At 40.5% G+C, this 15,514-nt stretch overlaps 1 protein-coding gene across 2 annotated transcripts in view; it reads left to right on the top strand.

The window, feature by feature from the left end:
* The first annotated feature begins 2,043 nt into the window (after positions 1 to 2,043).
* LOC147028120 (solute carrier family 2, facilitated glucose transporter member 1-like) overlaps positions 2,044 to 15,514 on the top strand; it is a 120,522-nt gene continuing 107,051 nt past the window's right edge. The window contains exon 1 of one of the 2 annotated variants that reach the window (XM_085878214.1): positions 2,044 to 2,169. The gene's annotated coding sequence lies outside the window, so the exon portion shown is untranslated. Of the gene's footprint in view, positions 2,170 to 2,427; positions 2,449 to 15,514 lie in introns of those variants that run through there. The other variant, XM_085878215.1, reaches the window with a different exon arrangement.

The following is a 15,514-nucleotide window of genomic DNA, read 5'->3' on the forward strand; positions in this document are numbered from 1 at the left end:
CTGAGATCCTCGTCCTCTTAATGATGACGTCATAAAAACGAATATGACGTCATTGTGATGTATCAGGTTTGCGATAAATAATTATCTGTGCTAATGCCCGGCTTGATTCCAGCAAACAAAATTCAAACAGCTTGCCTAGTTTCGGAGATAATGGTATAGGCGATTTCCATTAGCGGCGATATTATAATGTCAACTTTTTTTCTTGGAAGAACTTCCAAAATTGTAGATGGTTACTGTCTGCGCATGGGCTTTCTGCATATGCATGGCAAGTTTCACGAAGATCCGATGAAAACTCTGGGTTGTGAAACAAAAAATGTCAAAAAATAGGAATGACGTCATAAAAATTGATATGACGTCATAGTGATGTATCATATATGCGGTAATTCATCTCTGCTAATGCCCTGTTCGATTCCCGCAAACAGAATTCAAAAAGCTTGCCAAGTTTCGGAGATAATTTTTTTGCCGATTTCCATTAGCGGAGATATTTTGACGTCATAACTTTTTTTCTAGGAGGAATTTTCAAAATCGGAGATGGTTACTGTCTGCGCAGGGTATTTTTACATTTATATGCCAAGTCTCAGGAAGTTTTCATGAAAACTGGAGGCTGTGAAACAAAAAAGTCCACAAGAAGAAGATAAAGAACAACAATGTGAGTAAGACTTCGAGATCCTCCACGAGGATCTAAAAAAGTCCACAAGAAGAAGATGAAGAACAACAACGTCAGTAAGACTTCGAGATCCTCCACGAGGATCTAAAAAGTCCACAAGAAGAAGATGAAGAACAACAACAACGTGAGAAAGACTTCGAGATCCTCCACGAGGATCTAAAAAGTCCACAAGAAGAAGATTAAGAAGAACAATGTGAGTAAGACTTCGAGATCCTCCACGAGGATCTAAAAAGTCCACAAGAAGAAGATGAAGAACAACAACATGAGTAAGACTTCGAGATCCTCCACGAGGATCTAAAAAAAGTCCACAAGAAGAAGATGAAGAACAAAAACGTGAGTAAGACTTAGAGATCCTCCACGAGGATCTAAAAAAGTCCACAAGAAGAAGATGAAGAACAACAACGTGAGTAAGACTTAGAGATCCTCCACGAGGATCTAAAAAAAGTCCACAAGAAGAAGATGAAGAGCAACAACGTCAGTTAGACTTAGAGATCCTCCACGAGGATCTAAAAAAGTCCACAAGAAGAAGATGAAGAACAACAACGTGAGTAAGACTTAGAGATCCTCCACGAGGATCTAAAAATCGTTGCCAAACATCTCACTGATCATGCGGCCGGCGTTCCAAAAAGTCTGCTTGCTGTCGGCATGGGTTGCAGGTAGGGTGGACATTAGTCCGGTTTTATTGAGGACAGTCATGTTTTTGACTACTCTGTCCAGTGTCCTCTGTCATATATTGATACGAAAACCGGACGCCTTCATGTCATCCGTTTTCCTCTTGAGCCACTCAAGGTGTCGACCCACAATTTAACTTTTGATTGGTGGTCTTCATTGATTATATATAGTTGTCGTTTAATTAATCCCACATTTGTATTGGTCCTGCGAATGCCAACAAATATGTTATTTCTCAAGTTTCCGATTGATGTCTTTATGTTACAGCTGTTGCTTGACACTGTTAAACGTTTATCTGTATGAAAAATTAGGCATTGTGTAAACTGTTACGTGCTCTCCTGAAATGAAAGGCTGCAAGACAAGTGAGGAGAGACATCTGAAAGTTTTCAACAAAGCCCAGATATACTTCAAGAACATGAAGGGAATCAGCTCGTACATATTCCCAATTCCATGTAGCATTGCTCACACAGAATGATGACCAACGCATGGATAAACGAGAGGAACACACTGGAAAGTACACAGTGTGAAAGCAGAGCTCCAGACCTGAATGAATTTTTCAAAAGAAGGCAAACACATGTACTGTACATTAATTTTTACAACAACAAAAATAAAAATTCTCTTCCCAAACCAGTTTGTCCACTATTTCAAAGACGAGCTGCCTCCAGGTTATTTTCTCCCTTGCCAGGCAAATCTCGCACACTGCCTAACAAGCAGGCAAATTCACACCAGGGTGTGTTCTAGCCTCCCACCTCACCTTTTTTTTTGTTATTTTCAGCTGCAGCGATCATGAGCCAAATTCTGCTTCGTTTTGACGCAACCTCTCCACACTGCAGGTGAGTGTATCACCTTGTACATGATGCCGATATATCGGTGCGTACATCGGTGTGTTTCTATCCATTGGGCAATCAAATCACGGATCATCTGCGGTTCATTTTTACATTCCAAAATTCTGTCACGCATTCATCTCAGTTCCTGTTCTTTAAACGGTAGATATACCACTACTGTGGCTTGCGTGCCTCTTCCTTGAACCCAATCCCCCGCTGGTACTGCTGGCATACCTGGAAGAATTTCTCGCATGGGATAAGTGGGGACGGGGCGCACAGCTCCTTGAGGTATTTTACTTTCCCCCACACATACATTATAAACAGCTGATACTGTGCAGCTGACTGAGGTCGTCTCAGCGGTTGATATGCCGGGGGTTGGGGTCTCAATGGTACTGTATTGATGCAAGAGTACCCTTGCCTCGGTGCTGCAGGCACCGGGACACACGATGAGCCATGTCCTGTTATCTTGCTAGGTGCTGGCGCTGATGCTACCGCATCCTTACCTTGCCTTTTTGCACCTTCTAATTGACCCTGAAGCTTCAGCACCTTACCTGAAGTTTTAGAACACCCCCATTTTTCGAGTTTTTACTGCAATTTAATCAGTTTAATATTTCAATGTACTCTGAAATTCAAGCATAGAACAAATAAACAATTGTAGATAAAAAAAAGAAATCATGGAATCGTTTTGTTGAACAAAATTTAATCTAAAATTTTGACTCATCAAAGTAGCCACCTTTGGCAGATATAACAGCCGAACATACTTGTGGCATTCTTTCTACAATGGAAATCAAATATTGTTCGGAAAGTTCTTCCCAACACTGTTGCAGAAGTTCCCACAAATGTGTTGCATTTGAAGGTTACTTTGCTTTCATCCTTCTATCCAGTTCATCCCAAACCAGCTCAATGGGATTTAAGTCTGGAGACTGTGCTGGCCATTCCATGATTTGAAACCTACCGTCTTGTTCTTTTCTTCTAAGGAAGTCCTGACATAGCCTGGAGGAATGTTTTGGGTCGTTATCTTGCTGTAGGATGAACCCCTGACCAACTCGGCATAGACCAGAGGGTATTGCATGGTGCTGCAAAATGCTCTGGTAGCCCTTTTGGTTCAGGGTTCCAGTCACTCTGTGCAAGTCGCCGACTCTGGATCCAGCAAAAGAGCCCCAGATCATCACGCTTCTTCCTACATATTTGACAGTTGGTGGCACACACTGAGAAACCATCCTTTTGCCAACTCGACGACGTACAAAAACCCTGCGTGATGAACCGAAGATTTCAAATTTTGATTCATCGGTCCATAAGACCATCTTCCAGTTTTCAGGAGTCCACTGGCGGTGCTTCATGGCCCAGGCAAGCCTCTTTTTCTTATTTTACCATCTTAGCAATGGCTTTCTTGCTGCCACTTGACCTGTCAAACCTACAGCTCGAAGTCTTCTCTTCACAGTTGAAACTAACACTTCCTTACTTTGACCAGTGTTAAGCTGTGCTTGAAGCTGTTCTCCTGTAAGCCGCCTATCACACAAGCTGTTGATTCTCAGAAACTTGTCTTCTGATTGTGTTGTGGCTTGGGGTCTGCCAGACCTCTTCCTGTCAGAGTTTCCTCCAGTTTCCAAGTGCCTTTTGATGGCATCGGAAACTGTACTCACTGACACCTTGGCTTCTTTGCAATTTCTCTGAAGGAAAGTCCTACACTTTTAAGTGTTATTATCGTCTGTCTGTCTTCCTTCCTTTGTTAATTGTATTTTTCTCGCCATTATGATAGCAATATACTACTTCCTGCAGTGCAATACTGTCAAAATAATGCTTCCGATGGTGTAGCAACACAGTCTGTTCCAACACTGCTTTTATACAGACAGAGGGTTTCTAATTAATCCACAAAAGTTGGGACACCTGTAGGAATTGTTTGCATCAAATTTCAAGGCTTAATTTACTTCCATTGCTGCAGAACAGCTGCAGTTGCTAACCCATTACTTGTTCCCTGAAAAGGGCCTTTTTTAACAACTCTGAAATTTGCATTATTTTTCAGGTTTTGGTAACCTGAACTTATTATTGTTATTATTATTATGATTTTTTTTTAACTTCTGTCAATTTACCACTTACATTTGTACCATTTCAGGTTATTCACTGGACTTAAACTGCTTAAATTTCAGTAAAATTGAAAAATGGGGCTGTTCTAAAACTTTTGACTGGTAGTGTATACATACATATATATATATATATATATATATATATATATATATATTTTTTTTTACACTGTGCTTGATTTCTCTTTCTTTATGAGGGTGGACACTTCCCGATGTGGTTGAAAAATAATTAAAGTTGATTTTACACTTTTACCCCAAAACGTGTTTTCAACATAAAAGGCAATTCAATGTCTATGAATCCCATCCCTTTATCATGGGAACTGCAGTGAAGTGGTGAGTGGTGACGAGTCATGTGTTCGGAGTTCGCACTTTCTGATTGGTTGCGTCGGAATCTTGGACTCAGTTTTGTTCATGTAAATAAATGACCCGTGATGTCATAAAACGCTTCCACAAAGCAAGTCTGGCCGCTCGAAGTCTCGAAGTCTGGCAGGTCGGTGGTTCGAATCCCGACAGTCATACTAAACATTATAAAACATTGCGTGATGTTTCCTTGCTTGACGTTCAGCATTTTAAAAGGAACGACCATGAACAAACGACCACGTGTTGGCAATCACAGAGCAGGCTTTATTCATGGGCCGAACATCCTCCTCCTGCGTTCAATGTTCCTTGTGAGGGGGTTCACGTGTTGTCCAACGTTTATTTAACGTTGAACAAGTTTAAATGCATAAACAACGCTGTTTGCTTGGTCGAAGTGGGTTTATTTTTGTACAAAAGCGACTCCCGAACACCTTGTGTGTGTAGTTCTCGATTCTCGTGTCGAAACGCGTTTTCAGCAGCAACGTATAAATTACTTCAGCTCGTACGAAGCAACTTTGTCCTTTTCCTGTGTTTGCCGATCGTCGTTTCCTGCAAAAGGCTTGAGTGGTGTTTCCCGCCGAGTGGCGTTCGGGTTCGCACGTGTCGGCTGAGGGAAAGGCTGTGGAAGTTGGTGCGTTGAAGCTGAGGTAGGACTGGGACGGATAAATCGGGCTTTATTCACATGTAAATAATGGAATGTCATGATGTGTTCACGCACGTAGTTGCAGATGCACAGGATCTGCTTGAAAACGTGAAGCGGACAATGGGATGAGCTTCATTGGAGACTGTATAGAGGGAGTAAAGGAAAGGGGAGGCCAGTGAGGAAAGGGGAGGCCGGGGCTCGGAAACATTTTTTTGTGCACAAAGAGCCAATCGTACAATTGGAACACGCAGTTAACGTTGCCAACTTCGTTGTGGGAAGTGTAATTATGAAATAGTGCAAAAACAAGTCGAGACGACGATGGTTCACGAGCAGTATTTGACTGTGAGCTTGCAGAAAGGTATTATGTACACATTTAGGACACGGGGGGGGGGGGGGGACCAAAAAATGAAAGTCATTGTATGATTAAGTTTTGCATATCATTTGTTAGCCAACATCATGGGGATTCAGGATCTATTTGGGCAGAGCTTAATTCTTCCTCCTTCTATTGCTCTGACAGGGTCAAAGTTGGTTATCAATTATCTGTATCAAGGAACCACTCATATCATTCTAAAATTGGTCTGATGGCTTAGATATGTATTATACACTAATTGGAAACCACATTTATGGAGAATATTTTGTTTACCTGATATTTGACCTTGAGCAAAGAGGTCAAGGTCATATGAAATTAACAAATTGATCAGTGTTCATTCAGGTCATAAATATATATGCACATAAACTTAACCATAGAAATACATGCTGTGAGGAACCAAACTAACATCTTAGGATTAAAAGTGCAGATTTCTTTAAAACGTTACGTACTTCCTAACGACCTTTGATGTTCTGTATACTGAACACAAACTGGCCTTTGGTATTGATTTTTATATCATAGGGCCATCTTGGTAAACTTATTTTATGGTTATAAAATCAAGCTTATAGCTACCAGTACTTTTGTAGCAGCTTGGTAAATGCAATTTGTTACGTACTTCCTTACATTTTTGACCCAATGATGGAAGTGAACCTAAAAACTGGTATGTCGTAATGATCCATGTTGAAACTTGCCATTTTAAATCATAACTTTATGCAGAAGTAAATTGCTATTTAAGATGTTCTATCAGATGCATTTCAAATTTCTGGAATAAGATTTTGTAAGCTTCACTATGACTGGGGGGAATTTTGCAAAATCTGAGATTTTACACATTTGAAGGTGCCAAGATATGCAGAAGGTCATAATAAATGCACTGTTTCGAGGAATTGTTCTATTCTTATGTATAATGATGTATATCAAACAAAAAAAATGCATTTTTAACAATTTTGGACAACATATACAATCATGCATGTGACCCATTTCTTAAAAATGAGCTATAAAAATGGAAAAATAGTCTGTTTGGATAAAAAACATGCTTTGTAAGCAACTATATCCATAGGACTCAAAGCAAAGTGTACATTTTCTGAAAGCACAGATACTTGGGCATTATATAACACTAGCTGAAGTACCCGGTAATACCCGGGAAATTTGCCCTATTTTCCTCACGCTAGTTAGACTGAGGCATTGGTTGTATGGAGAAAATTAGGAAGGCTTCTTTTATTCCTCAGATTTATGGAAGGAAGGCTTTATCCTGCCGTAATCCTCAGAGAGGTCATACTTGAAGGCGGCCTTGAGCCACTCAATGTTTATAGCAGCAGTGACAACTGTCCTTGATGTCCTGCCAAAACCGGTACCTAGAAAGCTGGAACGTGAGTTTTGTGATTCTCTTGCCCGTCGGTGTGAATCTCTATTTGCAGTAAGACACTCTCTCTCTCTCTATCTCTATCTCTATCTCTATCTCTATCTCTATCTCTATCTCTATCTCTATCTCTATCTCTATCTCTATCTCTATCTCTATCTCTATCTCTATCTCTATCTCTATCTCTATCTCTATCTCTATCTCTATCTCTATCTCTATCTCTCTATCTCCCTCTCTCTCTGCAGCTGACTCCACTTGCCTGGCTTTTTCATGAGCAGATCTATCAGCAGTTAGCTGTTGCCATGCGTGTGCAGTTCGAGAATTCAAATAATAGGAGGAGAATGTGTATGTTTAAAAAGTCAACGAATTTTGTATTTCAAAAAACCTTAGCGTTTTTAACCATGAAGCCTTTTGTTACAATTAACACGCTGGCGCACTATTCGAAAGCCTTTTTTTTAAATGGAATTAATTTTTTTATTTTTTATATATATATATATATATATATATATATATATATATATATATATATATATATATTTCATTTTTATGGAAAGCCACTTAGCGCATCCTGGAGCTGAATGTTAGGTCTATATGTGTGTAAAATTTCATCAAGATCGGTTCACTGGTCTCGGAGCTTATTGGTTACAAACAAACAAACAGACAGACAGACAGAAGGACTGCCATTTATGTAGTAGATTAAGATTGTTTATCTTATTAAAACAGGGTTCAATTTCTAAGCTTTCTCCTCATTCAGGACCACAGTGTACACAATACCACGCTACAAGCCGATGTAGATTGTTTCAGAAGTCAAGGATGAGACAATGTGATAATTTTTGACCAAGTTATAAAAATAATCAACAGGATGTGGTACGGGTGACAGGTTATTAGCTGCAAAATGTCGAAAACCCGGTTTCGTTCAACAACTTTCAATATTTGACCTTTGCATAACCTTTAAAGGTCACAAAACAATGTTGTGGACATTAAAATAAGGAAACAGGATACGTGCTATAGCTTATTGGAGTTAGTTCGTCGAAGAAGGTCGAAAACCCGGAAAAATTCCCACAACTTTGAAAATTTGACCTTTCTGACCTTTAAAGGTCAAAGGTTAAGGATTATGACCTTTGGTGCAAAACTTCCTCTGGAATATTCCAGGAACAATATAACGTCATTATAGTTCATATGGCATTTCGCACTCCTCGGATTATCCATACTTTGATGAAATCAGCGTAAAAACAAACTTGAAGGGGGCGCCACGGGTAAGATGTTCGAGATAGAGCAAAATGGTTTCTAGACTTTAGGTGGGGAATGACCTCAAGATTATGCACAAAAAATATTGTCATACTCGCTCTCAAAGTTTGGGCGGTCGTATGATTTTTATGTCAAAATTTGCAATTTTCTAAGTTTTTGACCTTGTGACCTTGACCTTGGGACGAAAATGAAAAATCGGATGACAAGTTTTCGATAATTCATTTTGCTATTCAAATACCGAAGAACCCATTCCATTCAGTCAATTCCCTCGGAGAAGATAGATTTTTAATCCGACTACCCCCTAAAAAAATGGCTATTTTTTTGGGCGTGGCTCCGCCCACAATGGGCGTAGCATGCCCTCATCCAGGAAAACACAACTAGACATTGATATCGAACACATAACCAAGTTTCATCAAGATCGGATCAAAGTCCATGGAGTTATGCTCTGGACAGACAGACAGACACACAGACATAACGAATATAGTGGTCACTCTAGCTGGCGTTCCTGAACCAATTAAAATTTACCATTTCACCTCCATTAGTGTTTTCTGTTCAAGCAAAGCTCAAGCAATGCCTGACTCTTTGTTAAAGATTTGGAATTCCAGATAAGTTTCAGTAAAAACGAAGATGAAACGATTCAATTCCAAATTCAAGTCGGTGTTATGATATGGTGCAGAGACTTGGAAAAACGAGCGGGGAAATGGAATGCAAACTGATGTAAGGTCTTCTGTCATAGATGTTTAAAAATATTTCCAAAGAACTAAGATGGCGATGGGTAGGCCGGGTAATGAGAAAACAAGAGGGACATCTGACTAGAGAAGGGATGTTTGGACACCAATGGAGAGGGAGAGGGGGAGGGAGAGGCCAAGAAACATGTGAAGTGTTATAAATTAACTTCAGTCAGAAGTATGCCAGGAATTGCTCAAAACCGAGCAGGATGGAGAAATCTCTTTTTGGCTCTGTGCGTTGAAAAGCACAACGGTTCGTAAGAAGAAGAAGAAGAAGATTGCCGTTTTTGAATGGGAATTCTGCTGAGCTCCATCGTTTTGCTGATTTCCTTAACGTCCAGTTCATAGGTGGTCAACTTGAGCTTCATGTAGGCATTAAGACTTTCTTCTGTTAATGTTGAGCGTAAATTGTTTTTAATGTAATTGATGCAATAGGGAGAATGCCTGCTCGCACGTGCAGGTACATCCAAACATTGTTAATGGAGCAAAGGTGACATCCTGCATTGTGCTCTATGTAAGTATAAGTTCATTCCAAGTTTGCATAATTAGGTTATCCTCTTGCAGTAATTTCTTCAAATCAGTCCAGTTGTGCAGCTTTGCTAATTTTGCGTGTTGCCGATGAAGACTTTCCAAGTTTGAATTGAGAGTGCAAAATTTTTCTGCCAAAATGTTCCATTCCTTGAAGTCTGCAACTTCTATCGATAGATCTCCAACTGAGATGCTTGGAATCGCTGTCAAGTCCAGTGCTTCCGCACAAGTTCCACGGGGACGAATTATGAACTTGAACAAAGGGCTGTGTCTGCGAAAGATTACAAAACGAGACTTAATCGATATTAGTAGATCGAATGTAAACGTCACGAGCAGCTGCGAAATAAAACCAGGCCACAAATGCCATTATGGGACAGGCCAGGGGCAATAAACAAACGAACAACAACATGAGTGTGTAGGATGGGAGGTGGATCTAAATTTGATGAATATACACCACAAAATTAAAGCCCACAGTCATTTGTAAATGTGTTTTATGAACAAATATGGTAATATTTTGAAATAAGTGTTAGGCTTGTTTATCTGATCTTTATATGTACATTTGCAGCGATAAACTTTGAGGCTCTACAAGTCACATTGGGATCGTAGAGAAGAGGCATAGGTTGACAACCCCTGACCTAGTGGTATGAGTGAAGAACGCATCCTTACGGACTGGTTAATTTACTCCAAGAATTAGACTGGTCGATTCAACCCCAATAATTACAGATGGGTTAATTCCTCCAAAGAATTATGGATGGGTTCATTCCAGAGAGGCCAAAGGGGGGGGGGGGAGCAAAAAGTGCCTTATGTGAATGCCCGAAAGGTCTGACGACATCACTGAATTAACTTCACTGTAGGTGGTTTTTACCTAACTTCACTGTAGGTAGACGACATCACTGTAGGTGGTTTCTAAAATTCATCATATCCTTTGACTGCAAATCATCTTGTCATTACAAGTCTTTCAGAGCCTTCATGAGGCAGACCTCAAAATTTCTTTAAAATGATTGGCCAATTTTAATTTCCTCTGCCACCGAAAGTGGTTGGAGGTTGTTTTCCCATCTGTCTGTTTGTGAACAGGATATCTCAAAAAGTTGTGGACTTATTCGGACGAAATTTGGTGGAGTGCATGGGTATGTGACACTGACAAAATGATTCGATTTTGGAAAAGATCTGAATCTGGATGCGAGATTTCTTTTTTAAAAAAAAATTGATTCTTCACCATTCAATGATATGTAGCATGATATCTCTAAAAGTTTAGGGATGGATTTGGATGAATCTTGGTGGATGAGTTAAGTGACAAGAGCAAGCCAATTAAATTTCGATTCAGGTTCAAATCCAGATCTGGTCTATCAGTGGGATACAAATGCAAACTAATCAGCTTGGCAGAGGTATGCGCTCTACCGCATGCTCTTCTCGTCATTCCAATTTAGCCATCGTGTGATTCCGCTGCATGTTAACTACGCAGTTATTTGCCATCATTGTCTTCAGTGTAGGCTTTTCATCCACTGTTTCTCGTATTCGCTCTCATCTCCCAGTGCACTATCCTCTTCACCTGTGGATTTCCCCTTATCCTATGCTTTATTGGCAAAATGCCCCTTTGGTCAATCGACTTAAACTTTGGGTTGTTTCTAGGAGGTGTCATTGCATATTGAAATATGTAGTTACCCCACGCATGTGAAGCGAAATGCAAGGTTAAGCAATTGGTTTATGTCTGTCTACAAATGTCAGTTAATGATTGAGGAACTATTTAATTGAAATTGAATGTTGTATTTTGAACATGCATGAGAAAACGAACCTTTGGTTCAACAGTACTTTGGCTCTGAATTCGTCCCGATCGCACATGTGCAGAGAGGAGATAATTGTTTTAGTTTGTTGCCTGTCTGGCAAAGAAACAAAATTGAAAATCATTCAAAACAGGAAACTTACTGTTTTTAAGGACGTCATAAAGGACATAAACAACAGGCACCAGTAACTAATGTAAGGTGTTCCAAAAGGCGCTGCGTAAACGGTGGTAAACTTCTGCAGGTTAATTTATTATCTTGCCAAAACGAAGTTTTTGCAAGATATGTTAGTCAGCTTGTATGTTTTTTTGTTTGTTTGTCTGTAATCACGTATAAAAAATTCTGCAGAGCACAGTTATCATCGGAAATTTTTGTAACTTCGCGTATCAGAGGCCTATAGAGGTCCCTTTCAGTGCACAAAATTTTGAAGGTCAAAGGTCAAGGTCACTTTGTCGCAAATCAGGGGAGTCGACAAAACCCTTATTTTTTGAGTAATTTTGATCGGATCGTCTTCAAACTTCATGGGAATATAGTTCATGGTCTGGTGCTCAGCTGATTAAATTTTGGTGGCAATTGGCCTTGACCTTCATGGCTAGCACCTGAGGTCAAACATATTTGACCCCAAGGTGAAATTTTCAAGTTTTAGGAACCATATTGTGTAGTACCTCAAATTGAACACCTCGATGAGTGCTTTCTAGATATGTCAAGCTTGAGACATTATGACGTCATTTGGTGACATTATGAGGCAAACACATATTTTTCATGGTTACTCTGTAGAACGATTCTCATCGGAATCTCTCGTAGGCAGATATTCCTCAAGGAGTCGCTCCTGGTGGATAGCAGCTCTGTTCACCTCAGTGTGACCTAAAAGAAGTCACACGTGGTCACCTTTTGGCAAGATATTGGTCACCCTGCGGATGACATTGGTTTATTTTTTTATTTTTTTAATATGACCTTTAAAACCTTTATTTTACTTCAATTAAATGGTATTCTTGAAAACTGCAGAGCACAAATCACCTTTTTGGCACTTTCAAAACCACCGTGTCACAGTACTTGGACAAATATCTTAAAGCATTTTACGTCGTCATGACCAATCAAATTGCAGCTCGTGGAATGTTCAATTGTTTATTATATGTTTCCTCTCGTTATATTATTACCTTTGCCACAGAAGGTGGACGGAGGTTATGTTTTCACCCCTGTATGTTTGTCTATGAGCAGGATTTCTCAAAAAGTTGTGGAGTGATTCAGAGAGACCTTGGTGGACAGGTTGAGTATATTTTACGAGGACGAATCGATTCGACTTGGGTGAAGATCTGTATGCAAGAATTTTTTTTTATGCCTCCACTGACGAAGTTGTCAGAGGCGTCATGATTTTTCGGATTGTCTGTCCGTGCTAATCTTCTCTCTTTTTTTTTTTTCTGCAACCGCTTATCTGATTGAGTCACAAATTTCACCATTGGTGCGATGACTCATGTTAAAGTTTTAATGATAATAATGACATAAGTCACGTGATGTGGCAGCAATGTTGAAAAAAGGAAATTGATTCATAGGTGGCTTCGTTATGATGTCATAATTGCATACTTTGAACACTTGATGCAATCGGTATGAAAATTTGAGGGTGAAATTGTATGGTGGGGGAAAAAAAAACTGATGACATCGGTCATGTGATTCAGCAGCCGTAATTTTTATGCCTCCGCACCAAGGGTGCCGGAGGCATTATGTTTCCGGGTTGTCTGTCCGTCTGTCCGGATTTTCATTTTCGCGATGACTCAAGAAGCAAATTGTAGAACTTCATCACACTTGGTAAAAAGGTAAAGTAAGACAGGGCAATTAAGTGATCAGATTTTGGGCCAGATGTGATAAAGGTCAAGGTCAAACTCTGATATTTTACTGTTTACGCCCTAACTCAAGAAATATTGGACAGAATTTCATCAAACTTGGTACAAAGGTAAAGTTAGACAGCGCAATTAACTGATTAGATTTTGGGCCAGATATGATAAAGGTCAAGGGTCAAATATGCAATACTCAAGTGTTTCTGCGGGAGAGCGGAGGCATACCTGTTGACTGCGCGCAGTCGAATTACTCTAGTTTTTGATTGTTTTGGAATGTATTATTGAGTTTTGAGTATTTTTTGTTTACATTGAATTGTTGTAAATATTAATGTACTGCCACTAAATTTAGTATCTTTTCACTGACTGGCACACATATATATATATATATATATATATATATATATATATATATATATATATATATATATATATATATATTGTTTTGTAATAAAAAGATTAAAAAGTCCCTCTCTCCTCTCTTCTCCCTCATTATCTCTCTCCCTCATTATCTCTCTCCCTCATTATCTCTCTCCCTCATTATCTCTCTCCTCTCTCTCCTCTCTCTCCTCTCTCTCCTCTCTCTCCTCACTCTCCTCTCTCTCCTCTCTCTCCTCTCTCTCCTCTCTCCCCTCTCTCCTCTCTCCTCCCTCTCATTATCTCTCTCCTCTCTCTCTCCTCTCTCCTCTCTCCCTCATTATCTCTCTCCTCTCTCCCTCATTATCTCTCTCCTCTCTCCCTCATTATCTCTCTCCTCTCTCTCCTCTCTCCTCTCTCCCTCATTATCTCTCTCCTCTCTCTTCTCTCTCTCCTCTCTCCCTCATTATCTCTCTCCTCTCTCCTCTCTTCTCTCTCCTCTCTCCTCTCTCCCTCATTCTCTCTCCTCTCTCCTCTCTCCCTCATTCTCTCTCTTCTCTCCTCTCTCCCTCATTCTCTCTCCTCTCTCCCTCATTCTCTCTCCTCTCTCCTCTCTCCCTCATTATCTATCTCTCTCCTCTCTCTTCTCTCTCTCTCTCTCTCTCTCTCTCTCTCTCTCTCTCTCTCTCTCTCTCGCCCCCTGCTCTGTTGGTACGTTGTGTGTACTGTCATGGCCACTCCTTGCTTCGTGTCGTGAGTTCCCCTCCTCTGCTGTGCTGTTTGGTGTTTCCACTTTCCCCATTTTTTTGTTTCCCACGTGTTCGTTTTCTACTTGTGGACTTTTCCCATGTTTTTTTTCCTGTCTGGAGAAGAAAGAGAGAGAGAGAGAGAGGGAGCCCACGGTCTCGTGTTAAGAAAATCGTAGGCCGAAGGCCTGTCATGGCCGCTGGGGGAGGTTTTTTTTTCTTGTTCACTGCGACCGTGTTCTTTCTTAATTCTCAACTTTAATCGTTGATTTCTTGGTGTTTGTGAAAACTCCTTTTTATTTTCTCTCGACAAAGTTTACTAAATTGTCGAGTTAGAATGGTGGGTGAACGTTTCCGTGTCGAGATGTTCGAGTCACTAACTCGTAAACACGCTGTTTTTTGTTTCCCTCCCAGTGAGGTGGAACTTAACGATGTGCTTTCCGCCATCGGTAACATCGTTGGTTTACATAATATTTGTGCTGCTTCTCGCATGAATAAGAAGTTTGTCATGTTTGTGTCGGAGGAACACATGGCCGTCACGGTGGTTGAGCATGTCCTGTTCATCGAACCGTACACTTACCTCTCTGTGTTCGCTTTGCAGGCCCCAACAGTTAAAGTTAACATTAATAATATTCCACCATTTATAAGGAACCAGGACTTGTGTAACCAGATAAACAAGTTTGGTAAGGTTGTGTCGAGGATCTCAATGGTGCCGATGCGTCATGTTATCGATAAATTTAACCACGTCATGTCCTTTAAAAGAGTGGTTTATATGATACTACCTGAAAATGGAAAAACACTGAATGTTGCACTCAGTGTAAAAATCGACGGGGTTGAATATAAAATGTTTGCCTCCTCAGAGGTTATGACGTGTTTTTGGTGTGAAGCTTACGGGCACGTGAATAGTGTTTGTCCCAATGCGGTTACACCGCAAGAAAGTGAAGGTGCGGTGAGGAACGATTCTTCCTCACCACAAACTAATGGGGAGAAGGTGAATCAGGAGCCGAGCCCCACCGGCTGAGGTGTTCGACGAATTGGACTCGTCCACCCCGACCGGCGTTGGAGAGAGGGTGTGTAATCGTGACTTAATTAATCCACTCCCACCAAACGAGGAAGTGAAAGTGGTTGCTTCCTCTCCTTTGCCATCCACTGTACAGGACAGTGTGGACGATATGGAGGTATCTGTTACGGATACCAAGAAAAAAGGCCAAAAACGGTCAAATGTTGATGCCTTTGTTGCTAAACAGCAGAATAAGGTCCAGATCGTGTCAGGCTCGGTGGACCTCCAAGGAACGTCTGACATTGGAAACCCTTTGGTGGTACCGGAGTCGTGTG

Source organism: Eptatretus burgeri, chromosome 4, assembly GCF_056783735.1.
Source record: "Eptatretus burgeri isolate ZD-2024b chromosome 4, Ebu_testis_v1, whole genome shotgun sequence".
Classification (NCBI taxonomy): Eukaryota; Metazoa; Chordata; class Myxini; order Myxiniformes; family Myxinidae; genus Eptatretus; species Eptatretus burgeri.